A 19,100-nucleotide genomic window follows, 5' to 3' on the forward strand; every position below is an offset into this window, starting at 1 on the left:
AATTAGATCCCGAGTCAATTATGTTGTCACCTATCTAGTCAATTACCCTTATTTCTCTCATTGATATTTCTCCATTGCTCATCTGCTGTTTTTTACGATCAATTGTTAATTGCTTAATTTTTTAGTAGTTAATCTTAGTAATAGTCATCAAATCAAGTGTTAATTTTCCTGGATAGTGATCAACTGAAAATTACTCGAACACTGTTTATATCCAATCCCTGTTGAGATGATAATTAAATTATACTATCTTTGACTAGCGAGCAATAATTTTGTGTTGTGTTTTGCGCTCGTCACTACGTATTATCCATGTTTTCATGAAGTATATGAGGATGTTTTGCGCTGTGGTGATTTAAATCATGCTATGCGCTACTTAAATGAAACTGTATATCTGTTTGAATGAATATGGTTTTCTAGTTGTCTTTTCTTTCTTCAAAATTTAAGTTTAAAGAATGTTTTGTTTGACAGTAGATTGACCTTTAGCTATGTTTTGGATAATGAAACAGGTAGAATGTTTCACTTGATTTTGACGTAGCTTCTCTGAACCATGAATAAGTCTCATATCATGTTTTGTAATTGATTTTTACAAACTTAGAGCCTGTTGATAGATGTTAATGCCAAACCTCAACCTCTTCTTTTTTAAATGAATTCATATTGCTCCTTCCAAAAATCTTCTTTTACATGCAAATCAAGCAAGTAATGTTTTTGGGCTATTTCTTACTATGCTTTTCCATATATCAAAATAATGTTTAAAGTCCTTAACATTAATTGCCTTTGAAGTCCATTTTTGCCAATCTTTTTTTTGTGAGCTTATTGACTGTTTGACTTGTGACTTGACAAGTTCCTTTTGAATATTATTTCTTTCATGAGAACAAGAATATTCTTAAGGGGGATGGATTGTTATGAAATGGTGGTATCTAAGCTAGAGAGTAGTACTTTAAGTTAAAAAGTTTTTGAGTTGTTAGAAAATTTTTATGTTATAGTTTAGTCCCTAGTTTAGTATAATTTTCAATCGAGTCCCTCTGTTAAGAAACTTATTGGTATTTTTTGGTCTATAAAAGCCTAAGTCTATGTAAATCCTCAGGTATGTTGAATGAAAATTGATTTTTATCCTCTCTTCCTCTCTCTCCCCCTCTTAACTTAAGCCCTTTTTTTTTTTTCTTCTTTTGCGTTGGAGGGTTTGGTCTTGTGTCTGTTTTTTCCTCTCTTTTTTCGGTAGTTGCTTTTTATGTTTTGCTAAACTGCTGATTTTACTTTCATGGAGAAATCTTCTACTAGTATTTTTTTCTTAATTTGATTAATTAGTAAATCTCGGGTTAATTAATTTAATTCATGGGTAACCTATCTTTTTATTTTCTTTCTCATCCTTTCCAGTGCGTTTTGAGCTCAAATCTATCATTTATATCACTCTTTATCTAGTGATCAGGCAAACAAGTACGATACTATATTTTTGTGGTTTATTCAGGTTGGTGCAACACAAATATCTTTTTGTTATCTATTCATGTTGTTGTATATATCTTTTGTGTTACTTCCGTAAATTTATTTCTTCTCAAATTAATTAAGCCATCCGATTCTTTTTCAGTTATAAAGAGGGAAGCCATGTTTTTGTGGTTTGTAAAAACATGCTGCTACTAATAAATGTCTTTGAGATTCTTCACTTGTTGTGAAATTCTAAAATTTAGTATAAACTGGTGCCACGATGTAATCGAACAAATTCAAATGCTTGTTTATTCAATGAGATCGAATGAGAATATTATCAAGAAATATAGAAAAAAATAACGGTGTTCAAGCGTGTTTTTTAAAACCGCGTCAGAACATATATAAGGAAGTGAAACGAGAATGTCTTTGAAACCAAAAAAAAAAAAAAAAGAAACTGGAGTAACATTTTAATCAAAGAAATTGGTGTAGAGAAATTACTAGCATGTTTTCAAGAAATTTATGAGTGATGAAAACTAAGAGTCCACCAAACTATATAGAGAATTTGGTTCTTTATCAGTTCTCATAGAACACACACAACGGTAAATAAATAACACAATAATATTTAACGTGAAAAACTCCCAACTCACGGGATTAAAAATCACGACCTACGCTCGTAGGATTTCAACTTCACTAACCGAGCAACTTTAGATTACGACCTATTGTAACCTAGGAATTAAACTCTTAATCCCTCACTTACTTGCAATAACTATATTGCAAGCGTCTTTGTAATAACTCTATTACAAATCAACAAATCTTGACTAACTAGAGTCAAGAAACTAAACCAAATAGTGGTTTAAATCCGTCCTACAGAGACACTTCTTGAAAGTAGTGTAGGATTACAAATGAAGAACAAATAACAAAGACTCAACAAACCTTAGGACTTAAGATATCTTCAATCTTTGGATCTGGTCCTTGAGGTTGCAGCTGCTTTGTTCTTGAGAGAGATGGTGGCTAGCACTTGAGAGAGAAAATAAATTTTAGGTTTTGCAAGTGTTAGAGCAATGAAATCCCTTGCCTCATGTTGATAATATGTGTGTGTGAGGTCATTGGGATGATGTAAGCAAATATCTGGTACAAGGCATGCTCCATAAAGTGATTGCTGCACTGTTGCGTGTGCAGAGAAATATTGCAACGGCTTTACAACTGTAGAGAGTTGACTTGTACTGTGACCGGAGGAACTGATCTCTATCTGTTCCCTCTGTTGTTCCCTTAACTGATTTCATTGAGAGTTGAACCAGACATCTGACTAGTTACTCTGAACGCAAAGAAACTAATTATTTCAGGTTCATTATATGGTTCTCTCATGAAGTTTGTCAAATCATCAAAACAAAAGACACATAACTTATCAATTTTTTCCTTTTTTATGATGACAAACTTAGAGTTGATATTCCCCATGGGAACCAGATCTGCACATTAATTCCCATACGAATCATCCATATCCCCCCTGAGAACCTATTTCCTCCCTTTCAATTTTCAAGTAACATATCTGCTGTCAGTTTATACAGTGTAACAACTTTTATAATTGTAGAGTTGATTGTACGACGACCAAGGGAACTGACCATATCTGGTCCCTATCTGGTTCCTCGAGAGCGTTTGGCAAATCATCAAAGTATGAAATAGCATAACTAATCAATTTTTCCCTTTTTGATGATGACAAACTTAGAATTGATATTCTCCTTGTTCAAACCAGATCTCTCATATTGTTCCCCCTGCAGAATAGCCATATTCCCCTTGAGAACCTTTCCATATCTGGTTCTCATATGAAGTTTGGTAAATCATCAAAACACAAAGAAATATAACTTTATTTTCCCCTTTTTGATGATGACAAACTTAGAATTGAAGTTCCCCATGAGAACCAGATCTCCATATTGTTCCCCCTGCAGAATAGCCATATTCCTCTTGAGAATCTGTTGATTCCCTTCAATTTTCTTCCCCCTTTTTGGCATCATAAAAAAAGATTTACCAAGTAAATGCTAAAATAAGTCCAGCAAAGTTAACTCATGCCACTTGTGTACACACAATATAGCTAAAAATAGAACGCAAGAGTATAACATGCGTTAATAGACGACGATGCTCATTAATTTAGGGAAACAATATTGTATTAGTATCGTAATTACAAACATACACAAGTCAAACAAAACTAGAGTACCACAGTCGAAAGGGAAGGACAAAAAAAATACACGGTAAGATTAAACAGGAGCTGGCAAAGGGGTAAGATAGGGGACACTGGATGGAGAAGGGAAGGTGTCACGACCCAAAATTATACATGTCGTGATGGCACCTATCTTAATACTAGGCAAGCCGACAACCTCAATAAACCATAATTTCTTTTAAGCTTGAAAATATAATATCTAAATTTAATAGAAACCCCATACATACTGATATAAATACACTCCGAAAATCTGGTGTCACTGAGTACATGAGCATCTATACATTACAAGTATGGAAAATACGGTCTATAATAGTCTAAGACCAAATACAATAATCAAGGAGATAGGGAAGTAAAGACAAGATCTGTGAAACACGACAACTACCTCTGAATCTCCGGAAAATTAAATGTGTGAAAGAATCAACACCCACTGTATCCGGGATCACCTGGATCTACACATGAAGTGCAGGGTATAGTATGAGTACAACCAACTTAGTAAGTAACAATAATAAATAAGGAACTGAAAGTAGTGACGAGTTTCTCAGCTAAGTCCAAATACAGTACTTTCCAATCATAAAAAGGAGGCATGCTCTCAAGTTCAACATTTAAAATTTCACAAAAAATTCATATTTGACTGAAACAGAAAGTAATGTTCTTCCGAAATTTCCAAAACAGTGATAAATGACAGCTGAAATGCAGCAATTAATGAAATCAATGCATCCTCTCAGAGTAACAATCACTCAGTCCTCCCATTCACTCCAACCTCACAGTCACTCTTTCCTCACAGTCACTCATCACTCGGCACTCAACGCTCGCACTCAGCACTCGCACTCAGTAGGTACATGCGCTCACTGGGAGTGTGTACAGACTCCGGATGGGCTCTTTTAGCCCAAGTGCTATATCAAGCCAATCATGGCATAAATCAATAAAACATGCTGCAGCGTGCAACCCGATCCATAAATATCCTCACAATTAGGCCCTCGGCCTCACTCATTCATCAACCTCTCCAGTCTCTTGGGCTCAAGATGTCATGAAAATCAGCCCAAATGATAATATGATGTATTAATAAATAGCAACAGAGACTGAGATATGATATGAAATAAATGAACATGACTGAGTGTGGAATTACAATTTGAACATATAATTCAACCATAGAAATGACCCCAATGGGTACCAATAATAACAACATATGTCTAAGCATGATTTTTAATACGAGTCCGAGCTCAATTTTCTCTAACACATAGAGAATATACTGGTATCTACAGATTATACAACTATACAGTTCCATGGAATTTTACCAAGTCACAATTCCTACGGTGCATGCCCGTCACCTAGCATGTGCGTCACCTCAAAACTAATCACATAACACATAATCCGGGGTTTCATACCCTCAGGACCAAATTTAGAACTGTTACTTACCTCAAACCGTGTAATTCTTTATTCCGCTATGACTTTGCCTCGTGAATTGGCCTCCAAACACCTTGAATCTAGCCACAAATAATTTGATTCAGTCAATAAAATTTATTGGAATTAATTCCATAAGAAAATATTAATTTCATATCAAAATCCGAAATTTAGCTAAAAATAAATCGCTCGTGGGGCCCATATCTCGGAACCCTAAAAAAGTTATAAAATTCGAAAACCCAATCAACCACGAGTCTAATCATACAAATTTTACCAAAATCCGATATCAACTCGACCTTCAAATCATCAAATCTTATTTCCAAATCCCTAGGCCCAAATTCCCGATTTATACCTCAAAAACACGTAATCTAGTCGGATTATTCGATGACAATTGAATATTATGGAGTAGAAATAATCACAAGTGACTTACTTCAAGATTTTCCATCTCAAGCCTAATTCCACTACGGACCTCCAAATAATTTTCCGGACATCCTCCTAAGTCCAAAATCACCTTATGGAGCTATTGGAATCATCAGAATTCATATCCGAGGTCGTTTACACATAAGTCAATATCCGGTTAACTTTTCAAACTTAAGTTTTCAATTATATGACTAAGTGTCTCATTTCACTCCGAAATCCTTCCGGACCCGAACCAACTAACTCGGTAAGTCATAAAACAACTGTAAGGCATTAATTGAGCAGCAAATAGCGGAACGGGGTTATAATACTCAAAATGACCGGGCGGGTCGTTACATTCTCCCTCTCTTAAACAAACGTTCGTCCTCGAACGGGTTTAGAATCATACCTGGAGTCTCAAATAGGTGTGGATATTTGCTACGCATCTCTTGCTCAATCTCCCAAGTAGCTTCTCCGACTGGCTTGCCTCTCCACTGTACCTTCACTGATGCTATGTTCTTTGACCTTAGCTTTCGAATCTGTCGGTCTAAAATAGCCACCGGCTCCACATCATAACTCAAATTAACATCCAGCTGCACTCTACTGAAATCCAGAATAATGAGACGGATCCCCGACATACTTTCGGAGCATGGATACATGGAATACTGGATTAACATTTGATAGACTAGGTGGCAAAGCAAGTTCATAAGCCACCTCTCCAATTTTCTTAAGTATCTCAAAAGGCCCAGTATACCGAGGGATCAACTTGCCCTTCTTCCCGAACCTCAACACACCCTTCATAGGTGAAATCTTGAGCAGAACCTTCTCCCCAACCATGTAAGCAACATGACAGACCTTCCTATTAGCATAACTCTTTTGTCTAGACTGCGCCATGCGAAGCCGCTCCTGAATCAATTTAACCTTCTCATAAGTATCCTGAACTAAGTCAGTACCCAATAGCCTAGACTCTCCCCACTCAAACCAACCCACCGGAGACCGACACCGTCTCCCATATAAAGCCTCATACGGATCCATCTGAACACTCGATTGGTAGCTATTATAGTAAGAAAACTCCGCGAGTGGCAGAAATTGATCCCAAGAACCCCCAAAATCAATGACACAAGCGCGTAACATATCCTCCAATATCTGAATAGTGCGCTCGGACTGTCCGTCCATCTGAGGGTGAAATATTGTACTCAACTGAACCTGTGTGCCCAATTCTCGCTGCACTGCTCTCCAAAACTGTGATGTAAACTGCGTGCCCCGATCTGAAATGCTGGACACTGGCACACCGTGTAGGCAAACAATCTCGCGGATATAAATCTCAGCCAACCATTCCAAAGAATAAGTAGTGCCAACTGGAATAAAATGCGCGGACTTGGTCAACCGATCAACAATCACCAAACAACATCAAACTTCCTCAAGGTCCGTGGAAGCCCAACTACGAAATCCATGGTAATACGCTCCCACTTCCACTCTGGAATTTCAAGTCTCTAAAGTAATCCACTCGGTTTCTGATGTTCGTACTTCACCTGTTGACAATTTAAACACCGAGCTACAAACCCAACTATATCTTTCTTCATTCGCCTCAACCATTAGTGCTGCCTCAAATTCTGATACATCTTCGCGGCACCTGGATGAATGGAGTACCACGAACTGTGAGCTTCCTGGAGAATCAACTCACGTAAACCATCTACATTAGGCACACATAGCCTACCATGCATCCGTAATACACCATCATCTCCAATAGTGACTTCCTTGGCATCACCGTGCTGAACCGTATCCTTAAGGACAAGCAGATAGGGATCATCATACTGGCATTCTCTTATGCGATCATATAAAGAAGACCGAGAAACCACACAAGCCAAAACTCGATTCGACTCGGAAATATCCAATCTAACAATATGGTTGGCCAAGGCCTGAAATCCAAGGCTAAAGAAGACCGAGAAACCACACAAGCCAAAACTCGATTCGGCTCGAAAATATCCAATCTAACAAACTGGTTGGCCAAGGCCTGAAATCCAAGGCTAAAGGCCTCTCTGTTTCCGATAAGTATGCTAAGCTGTCCAAACTCTCTGTCTTACGACTCAAGGCATCGGACACCATATTGGCCTTTCCGGGATAATAGAGAATGGTGATATCATAATCCTTAAGCAAATCTAACCACCTTCGCTGCCACAAATTAAGATCCTTCTATTTAAACAGGTGTTGTAGACTCCGGTGATCGGTATAAACCTCACAATGGACACCGTACAAGTAATGCCGCCAAATTTTCAAGGTATGAACAATAACTGCTAACTCAAGGTCGTGGACCGAATAATTCTTCTTATGTACCTTTAATTGTCTGGATGCATAGGCAATCACCCTACCGTCTTGCATAAGCACTGCGCCGAGACTAATACGCGACGCGCCACAATACACAGTATAAGACCCTGAACCTGTAGGCAACACCAATACTGGAGCTGTAGTCTAAGCTGTCTTGAGCTTCTGAAAGCTCTCTTCACATTCATCCCACCACCTGAATGGAGCACCTTTCTGGGTCAATTTATTCATAGGTGATGCAATAGACGAGAAACCCTCCACGAAGCGACGATAATAACCGGCCAAGCCGAGAAAACTCTGAATCTCAGTAACTAAAGATGGTCTGTGCCAACTCTGAACTGCCTCTATTTTCTTCGGATCCACCTTAATCCCTTCACTGAACACTATGTGTCCCAAGAATGCCACCGAACTAAGCCAGAATTCATATTTAGAGAATTTGACATATAGTTTCTCCTCTCTCAGCCTCTGCAATACAATACCCAAGTGTTGTGCATGCTCCTCCTGGCTACATAAGTACACCCGGATATCATTAATAAATACCACGACAAATGAGTCAAGATACGGCTGGAATACGCTATTCATCAAGTGCATAAATGCTATTGGGGCATTGGTTAGCCCAAATGACATCACAAGAAATTCATAGTGACCATAATGAGTTCTGAATGCCGTTTTTAGAATATCCGAATCCCAAAATTTCAACTGGTGATACCCCGACCTCAAGTCAATTTTGGAGAATACCCTCGCTCCATGAAGTTGGTCAAATAAATCATTAATACGCGGCAAAGGATACTTATTCTTGATTGTAACTTTGTTTAGTTGGCTGTAATCGACGCACATCCGCATAGTACCATCTTTCCTTTTTCACAAACAGAACCGGTTCACCCCAAGGTAACACACTAGGCCTAATAAACCTCTTATCAAGAAGTTCCTGAAGTTGCTCTTTTAATTCTTTTAACTCAGCTGGTGCCATACGATACGGAGGAATAGAAATGGGCTGAGTGCCCTGCACTAAGTCAATACCGAAATCAATATCCCTGTCGGGCGGCATACTCGGCAGGTCTGCAGGAAATACATCCGAAAAGTCTCTCACTATCGGTATTGAATCAATAGTAGGAGTATTTGCATCAACATCTCTCACAAAAGCCAAATATGACAAATACCCCTTCCCAACCATACATTGGGCTTTCAAATAAGAAATTACCCTACTGGGAACATGATCTAGAGAACCTCTCCATTCGACCTTCGGCAACCCCGGCATCGCCAACATCACGGTTTTTGTATGACAGTCCAAAATAGCATGACATGGAGACAACCAATCTATACCCAGGATTATATCGAAATCAACCATACTTAGCAATACGAGATCAACTCTAGTCTCCAGTCCCCCAATGGGGGAACGAGGTTATAATACTCAAAATGACCAGTCGGGTCTTTACAGAAGGACTAGGAAGCAAGGACATTGAGGAGGCTGTCAATGCAAGCAGTAACAACCCTTTGATAGTTGATCAGCTGCTTTTTCGGGGTTCTCCACTTGGTTCCTCAACTCCACATTTTCAACTTTTAGGCGGGAAACGTCTTCTCCCTGAGCATTGTTGGAACTAGGTTCCTTGCTGGCCTGATTGAGCTTAAACTCAAGAATAACATTCTGCACCTTTAACCGCCTAATTTTCTCATTTGCAACATTTTGGGCATCTATAAGCTGAGAGATTGTGGAACTGCTGCCTATTCCCCCCCTTTTGTCAACATACTCACATTCTTCCAAGTTGTTCATTGAGAGCATTGTTTTACGAGTTCCCACAACTGCTCTCCCCAAAGGGACCTCAAATCGGTCAAATACTTTTGCGAGCAGGAACCTATATGTTAACCCATGATTTTCATCTTTGAAGTCTGTCACTTTCTTCATGTGTTCAACCAAAATCCCAGGCATATTGATGGGAGTGTAGCTGTCCAGTGCCTCCAAAAGAACCAGGTCTGCTATAGAGGCAATGGATCGCCTTTCAGCTCTTGGTAGCAAGATGTTATTCACCAACTCAAACAAGAGTTGGTATTATGGAAGCAATACCTTCTTCTGCATGCGTTCCCCTTGTTGAACAGCTTGAGGCTAGAGACTTCCTAAAACTTGGGGAGCAGGTTCCCTCCACAGTTGAAAGCCCTTCAGCAGTCACCCCAACAATATCCTCGAGCACAATCTCATCAATCACAAATTCTACCCCACTTATCTTTAAATAGATGGTGTCACCTTCCACTATGAACAAATCAACATAGAAACTGCAAACTTCCTCCTCATAGACCTTTGGACCCTGAGAAGTAAAGGGATGAGTCCACTCTTGGAAGTCGCAGATTTCAACCAACTACCTCATTCCATACTTATCAAGAATGTCAGTGTCAAAAACTCTACCCCACAGAACTTTCTACTTTTTCAATTTTTCTTTCCTTTCAAGCTCAGACACATCAACTTTGGACCTTTTTGAGGAACTAGGTTCCTCACATGTACTTAGCCTCTTTCTAAGTGGCCTTTTGTTCTCAACAGTCTTCTTCCTTTTTAAATCCTTTGTCACCACCAACCCCAACAACTTTTGTAGATAGGTCATCCTCACTATCATCAAATTTTCCCACAGACACCGACTTCATCTCAGGGTACACAACCTCCAAAGAGACTGTATCAAGGTGAGGAAAAGATGAAGGGTTAGTACTGCTCAGGGGATATCTAGTAGAGCTTGGAGTTTCATCCCAGGTAGGAGCTGAGAACTCCTCTTGGGCATAGGGACTAGGTCCCTCTGTAGGCTCCTCTGTAGTACTGACCAGTGCTTGGTCACTTTGAGACACCTGGTCCCCATTTCCTCGTTCTTCCCCCCTGAGTCTTAGTACCTACATCACCATACAAAGAATCCCCAACTAGACGTTCTATAGCAACAACAGTCAAAACAAATTTCACCTATCTTACCCACAATAGTTCCCAACAATACAGTATCAATAAAAGAGGATGGAGCATTACCTGATGTTGAAGAAATATTCAGATCAAAACCCTAAGCACATTGAGTTTCAGAAACACCAGGACACAGTACACCATCCATCATATCAGGAACCAACACTCCTATCTAGATGGTTGTGCTTCGAGATACGGAGACACAATAAGGATGTCTTTAATAACTTTGGGAGACTTAGATTGTGGTGAATACATGGTTGATTCTGAGAGAGGGAATACATAAAAAGAGGGTTTGGGGTATTTAGAGGGAAAAGAGGGACATGTTACAATAAAGTGTGAGAAAAAGGGATGGGTAGTCGGGTCGGTTTAAGAGGTATGAGAAGAAGCGGAGGCAATTAATGATATGGCACACTAGTAGTTCAAAATACATATGAGTATAAGAGGAACTACTAACTTGAGTCATGGGAACCAGGTTCCTTGCCAAATTTTATAAATACGAGCATAATCCTTCCAAAAATTTGCAATGTCATTAGCCACTTGTTTATCCTGTAGTTGCCATGCGAGTTTAACTGTAACGGTATAGAATTGAGTTAGAAGTTGTCAGAAAATACTTTTTAGCAATTTACCTTACCATCCTTTCATAGTCAATCATCAAGGGACCAGGTTCTCTTCCATATTAAAGACACTTGTATTGTCACATAGCAGTTTGACACAATCAAAGAATACACCAAAGAATTCCAATCGTTGCTCGATCCACAATAGTTGGGCACAACAAGAGGCATCTACCATATATTCAGCTTCTGTAGTAGAGAGGGCCACATAATTTTGTTTCTTTGTACCCCATGAAATCAAGCAATATCCCAAAAAGTTTGTCATGCCAGATGTGCTCTTTCTATCTACTAGATAACCAGCATAATCAACATCAGCATACCCAATCAAGTCAAAATTATCTCCTGAGGGATAATAGAGGACCATGTCCTACTTTCCTTAGAGATACCTCAGAATTCTTTTGACAGCTTTCAAATGAGATTCCTTAGGACTTGATTGGAATCTAGCACACAACCCAACACTAAACACAATGTCAGGTCTGCTGGCTGTTAGGTGCAAGAGAGATCCAATGATACCCCGATACTTAGTTTCATTTACAAGGGAACCGGGTTCATCCATGTCTAGACAAGTGGCAGTAGCAATGAGAGTATCAATGGTCTTTGAGCTTTCCATCTAAACCTTTTTAGAAGCTCCTTAATGTATTTCTGCTGACTTATCATTGTTCCCTTAGGGGTTTGCTTAACTTGCAACCCTAAGAAAAAATTCAATTCCCCCATCATGCTCATTTCAAACTCGCTTCCCATAAGCTTTGCAAAATCTTCACACAAGAAATCATTTGTTGTACCAAAGATGATGTCGTCAATATAGACTTGCACGATGAGCATGTTCCTTCCCCGTTTCTTCAAAAATAGGGTGTTGTCGATTTTTCCTCTTGTAAAGCCATTTTTAAGAAGAAATTTAGACAACCTTTCATACCATGCACGAATGGCATGTTTCAGCCCATATAATTCCTTGTCAAGTTTGTTCACATATTTAGGATGCTCATGACACTCAAAAATAGGTGGTTGTTTGACGAAAACATCTTCCTTTAAATATCCTTTCAGAAATGTACTTTTGACATCCATTTGGAACAATTTGAATTCCATATGAGATGCAAAGGCAATAAGGATTCTGATGGCTTCCATTCAAGCAACTGGGACAAAAGTCTCATCATAGTCAATTTCTTCTTCTTGATTATAGATTTGGACCACCATCCTGGCTTTAGTTCTTATTGTATTGCCAAATTTATCAAGCTTGTTTCTGAATACCTACCTAGTTCCAATAACAGATCTATCTGAGGGTTGAGGAACAAGGTGCCACACGTTGTTCCTCTAAAAATGATGGAGCTCCTCTTACATGGCACCAATCCAGTCAGAATCTTTCAATGCTTTCTTAATATTTTTTTGGCTCAATTTGGGACAAGAAAGCTGAGAAAGAAAACATGTTTCTTGCCTTGGATCTAGTTTGAATCCCTGAATCTAGAGGAGTGATTACGTTTTGGAGAGGATGTGAGTGTTTGTGCTTCTAGTTAGATGCCTGGGTTTTAGGATGTGAGGGACCAGGTTCCGCTATGTGAGACCCATCATTGGCATCGATGGAAGTGTGAAAATCACTTCTTTGATATACATCAGGAGTGCTTGCCATAACATCGACAAATCTATTGTCTGCTTCAGTTGCTATGATGGAAGAACCAGGTTCCTCCAAATCAGCTGGAAGTTCTGTTGTATTGTTTTCACTGGATTCCTTGACTTGACTCATTAGATCAGCCTTCCCATTTTCCATATTAATAACCTATCCAGGGTCCTTTGAATAATCTCCATCTTGATTATACTTATCATGTGATTCTTAAATAGTCATCAACAATAATGAAGATGTACTTCTTTCCTCCTCTGTCAGGCATCCTCATAGGTCCACACAAATCTATATGAAGAAGATCCAATAGCCTTGAGGTGCTCACTTCCTTCTTTGGCTTTAATGAGGACTTGACTTGCTTCCTTTTCACACATGCATCACACACCTTGTGATCTTTAAACTTTGACTTCGGCAACCCACAAACCAGGTCCTTCTTCATCAGCTTGTTCAACAGAAAGAAGCTTGCATGTCCCAATCTTCTGTGCCATAGTTTAGCATCATCATGAATGACACTCGGGCAGGTAAGATCACCACCATTAGAGATTCAAAGTCTGCAACATAAATATTTTTTGAACCTTTTGCAATCAGAACCACTTCACCAGTTATAAGATTGGTGACAGTGCAAGACTTTGACAGGAACTCCATTTTATTTCCTTTATCGCAGATTTGAGAGACACTCATCAGGATATACTTCAAGCCATTCACATAATACACATTCTCAATTGAGTAAGAGAGTGTTTTCCCAATATTTCCAATTTCCAGAATGTATCCCTTTTTTTTATTTCCAAAGGATACACTCCCACCTTGTAGGGCCTTGAGTGAAAGGAAATCATCCATTCTTCCATTCATGTGTTTAGAGAAGCCACTATCTATGTGCCATTTTTGACTGCTTCCTTTCACTACTACCTGCACAAGGGAATCAGAAATTAATCTTAGGATTTGGGTCCCTTGTAATGAGGGAAGGGTCGAATCAAATTTCTTTTTGTCCATGCAGGCATCACACATTTCTTTTTCAAAGAATCAGGTTCCTTAGCAGTAGAAACGTTTTCGACAAAAACTTTATTTTTTTGTTGGGACTCAAACTTTGCTTTACATAAATCTTTGTAATGACCAGTCTTACCACAGTGAGTACAAAGCCAGTTATCAGGCACAATAATATACTTGCTATGTGGGTTATATGTGGCTTTTTCCTTATGGAACCCGATTCCTTGCCTGTTCCCTCCATTACTTTTTACATAGAAGTGATTGTATCAGAGGACCAGGTCCACTTCAGAGATTTATCTAGATCATTTTAAACCCTGTTTAAATCTTCCTGAAGTTTTCTATTCTTTTCAAGTTTAGCAACAAGACTCAATTTTATATTTTAGAGTTCATTTTCAAGCTTAAGGTGTGCCTCACTTGCCACTTCCTTTTCTTTAGAGGAGTTCATGCATTTTTTCATTGAATTTTTAAGAGGATATTTTCTTTCTTTGTTTCCTCCACTGTTTCTTTCAAATCTACAAATACAACCACCAGATTATCTCTCTCTTTTTCTAACTCTCTGATTTTCTTGATTAAAATATTTTTATCACTAATGAGGTTGCGGTAAGCATCAATTAAAATATTAGCCAAAGATACCAGCTTCTTTGTAGAATAAGACTTCAAATTTCTTTGAACGTCTAGAAAGCTTACCTCATCGTCATCATCTTCTTCATCCTCATCAGATTTTGCCATCAATGCAAATATGAAATCATATTTTGCAGCTTTGCTTTCAACGGCCATCATGGAGGTTTCTACCTGTTCATCATTACCCTCAGATTCACTAGAGGAATCTCCCCAGGCAGCCAGAGCTTTCTTTACAGTATTATCAACGACATCTCTTCTCTTGAACTTTCTGTCGGGGACCGGGTTCCTCTTAACCATCTTGTCAGCATTGTATTTATAATGGTCCTACTTGTGGAGAGTACAATCTTTGATGAAATGTCCTGGCTTCCCGCACTTGTGACAACAATCGTATCCTTTAGTGTTTCTGCTAGAGCTTCCCTTCTTGGGAATGACTCCATTTCTACGAATCATTTTCTGAAATCTTGGTGGTCTGTAGGTTGATTGACCTTCTTCAAAATTTGGTGAAGTAGCCATAGATCCTTTCTAGGTGTTAGCCTTATAAAAAGAACCTGCTCTGATACCAATTGATAAAAACTAAGAGTCCACCAAACTATATAGAGAACCTGATTCTTTATCAGTTCTCACAGAACACACACACAACGGTAAGTAAATAACACAATAATATTTTACGTGGAAAGCTCCCATCTCACGGGATTAAAAACTACGACCTACACTCGTAGGATTTCAACTTCACTAACCGAGCAACTTTAGATTACAACCTATTGTAACCTAGGAATTAAACTCTTAATCCTTCACCTACTTGCAATAACTATATTGCAAGCCTCTTTGTAATAACTCTATTATAAAGAAACAAATCTTGACTAACTCTAGTCAAGAAACTAAATCAAACAGTGTTTTAAATCTGTCATACAAAGGCACTTCTTGAAAGTAGTGTAGGATTACAAATGAATAACAAATAACAAAGACTCAACAAACCTAAGGACTTAAGATATCTTCAATCTTTGGATCTGGTCCTTGAGGTCGCAGCTGTTTTGTTCTTGAGAGAGATGGTAGCTAGCACTTGAGAGAGAAATAAATTTTAGGTTTTGCAAGTGTTAGAGCAATGAAATCCCTTGCCTAGTGTTGATAATATGTGTGTGTGAGGTCATTAGGATGATGTAAGCAAATATCTGGTACAAGGCATGCTCCATAAAGTGATCTGCTACACTGTTGCGTGTGCAGTGCAACAGTACAACAACTTTAACAGCTGTAAGGAGTTGACCTGTACAGTGACCGGAGGAACTGATCTCTATCTATTCCTTCTACAGTTCCCTCTATTTTTCCCTTAACTGATTTCATTAAGAGTTGAACTAGACATCTGACTAGTTACTCTGAATGCAAATGAACTAATTATTTCAGGTTCGTTATCTGATTCTCTCATGAAGTTTGTCAAATCATCAAAATAAAAGACACATAACTTATCAATGAATATCTATTACTAAATAAGGTTTACACTAAACTAAGTAATTTAATTCAACTTTTAGATCCATAAACTGAAGTGAGCTAAGGATTTATCTTTAGTTCCACTTATTGTGAATTGTTATCTTTGATTAATTATCTTTAAATACCTTGATGGTGAAAAATCTCTTTATACTATTAATATATAAAAAAAAATTCGTCTTTAAACGCATATGATTAATTTATTGATCCAATGCAAGCATGGGATGCGAATGATAAATAGATATATGTGATAGATTTTTCTTTTCTGGCCTACCCTAACGTCGAGCAAGAAAAGGAAAGAAAGAGGGGAGGGTATGATGCTTTAATAAATATAGTAGTCTGACAAGCTTAGCAAAGATTAATTGCTGGATATGATACAACATAGATATTGATAGAATTTATTAAGCACAGAGATTGAGGCATGGGCCATACCGCCCTAGCATTTAATTTAAAACTCTTTTTGGTAATTAGGATTATTATTAACACTACAAAACATAGAAATGGGAATTTTCGAATGACAACATCTATTTCCTAATTAGCTTATTTTTTATCCATCATATCCTAGGTCACTGGGTCTTGACCCGCTACTGGATGGTAATCAAAGTAGATTATTGGACAGTCCCAATAAGAAAGAAATAGTTCTTCTAATCGGTTGATTAATTGTAGCAAATAGTTGAGGGAGTTTCTCCACACCACTAGGTCTAGAGTTCAAGGCAGGTGCGTTGCAGCAAAAAAAAAGTACGCAATGCCGCTAAATAGCCCGTGGTTAATAATATTTTTTGATAAAATATCGTTAATTTTTGTTATTTAGCTACAAAATTTATCCGTTAATAATTTCTGCTATAATTTAGTTACGACGAATTAATATAATTTGATGTAAATATCAAATACAGATAAACTTTAGTTTTCTTTGTCCCTGTATGACTTGATGTTGAGATTTGGTATTCATTGATGTCATTTCTTTTTTTAGTATTGTCTCGGTTCATTACCTCTATGAAACCACAATAATGATGAATCAAAAGAGTGGGCAAAATCTTTGACAATTTTTTTCAACTACCTTTAATTTCATTATACTGGTGCCCATAATGGCAAGTGAAAAGCATTTTCAGACTCCATTTGAACATGATGCATTTATTTACCTACCGGCTACAGTACCAAACTCAGTACAACATTTCAATGGGTAATGAATGCTAGGATTTATCTCGGTAACTCTCGTCAATCAGTACTCACTCTCAGCACTCAGGCTCATTAATATCTCATAATAATAATAATAATAATAATAATAATAATAATAATAATAATAATAATAATAATAATAATAATAATAATAATAATAATAATAATAATAATAATAATAATAGTATTTCTACTGTGGCATAGTTCAAACATCAAGAGTCAAATTTCTTGAATTTGGGCTATAGCAACCAAAAATTATTCGGACAAATAATGCTATTATAAAAAAAGTTTAGTTGTATATTATTTTAAAATAACTGGTTCTAGAAAGCAATTAAATAGCTAAAAGAAATAGTTCTTGAAATGTGCAATCACGACTCATTTATATTTTTAAACTGATGGAGATATTATACGTTTATTTTATCCACAGCCTTCAATACTATGCATAGCGCACTTTATGAATAATCTTAATATGTTAGAAATTAAGAAAAAACTAATCATTCATTGGTTCATAGGTTTAAGGTGTATGATTATGTACCCGAAAAAATGAATTACATTGATTTTTCATGTCCATGTTGTAAAAATGTGGTAAAAATATTACGGGTTATCCAATTTTCGGACTGATAATTGCAAAATACCCAGCGTTTGCAAGTCATTGAAAAATAGCCACTAGCTAGTTTGCTGAAACACGAAAAATTTCAGTAATATATGCTGGATTATGGAGCTCCTGCGTATAAACTTCCAGTATATTATGTTGAAACTCCAGAACATTATGTTAGAATTTTCCGGGATTTTAAGGGTGTTTTTATTCAAATTTTATAGCAGCATTTTAAAATTTGCTCAAATTAAAGATTGAACATTAATTTATGGGAATGACATAAATCGGATATTTCGGTACCAATATTCATTTTTTTACTTCGGTAATAAAAGTTTGAAAAAATAATTCATAGCAGCATTTTAAAATTTGGTCGGTAGGATTTTTCTCAATCACCAAAATTTTAAAGCATGTACTCCCTCTGTCTCAATTTAGATGAGGTATTTTGACTCGGCACGGAGTTTAAGAAAAAAAAAGATTTTTGAAACTTATGATCTTAAAAGCTTAAGGGATAAAAGTTTTGCGGGACCATGACAATTGTGCGGTTCTAAAAGTTTTTCATTAAGGGCAAAATGGGTAAAATGAAGAGTTTAAAGTTAAATTATTTTCAAATTTAGAAATGTGTCATTTATTTTGAAACAAACTAAAAAGAAAAGTACATCATCTAATTTGAAACGGATGGAGTAGTAGTTATGGTGATCATCAAGATTTTGCTACAAATCCTAACGGATCACCAGAATCTTTTAGTATTGTGGCTGAAAATTCTGACGATCGTCATAATTTTTGGCGCTTCCAAATCCGGCGCTAACAATTCTGGAATTTGACGCAGAGTTATTTTTTTAAAATTTTCTTAACGAGATCAAAATATAAATAATAATTTTGCAAAAGGTCCATCTAGCGTAATTTTAGGTAATTTATGCGTGCCAGTGAAGTACCGGTCTTTAGGAAAAGCCATAACTTTTTTTTGCTTTCTGAGCAAAATGACATCATTTTACTAAGATGGATCTGAAATTGTGAAGCCAACCAAGGAGATGGACTAATGATACTTTTTTATAGAAGATTTACCCTAAATAATTGTACATTCAATCGTTTAAATTAAAAATAGTCGATCAATCCATATGTATATAAGTATATAATTAATATATAATTTATTTGTACATCAACATAAAAAATAAATAATAAATTAAACCGACTATTTAGATAAAGATCTTTTTTATTGGAAGCCAATAGGAGTCATGAGTCAAATTTGAGGTGAATCACAACTTTACTACTCCTATAAGAATGTTTCACAATGCAACCCTTTTTTTTTTTCTCTCTCTCTTACCTCACTAAACGTAGGTTGCATTAAAAAAGTA

Source organism: Nicotiana tabacum, chromosome 15, assembly GCF_000715075.1.
Source record: "Nicotiana tabacum cultivar K326 chromosome 15, ASM71507v2, whole genome shotgun sequence".
Taxonomy (NCBI): domain Eukaryota; kingdom Viridiplantae; phylum Streptophyta; class Magnoliopsida; order Solanales; family Solanaceae; genus Nicotiana; species Nicotiana tabacum.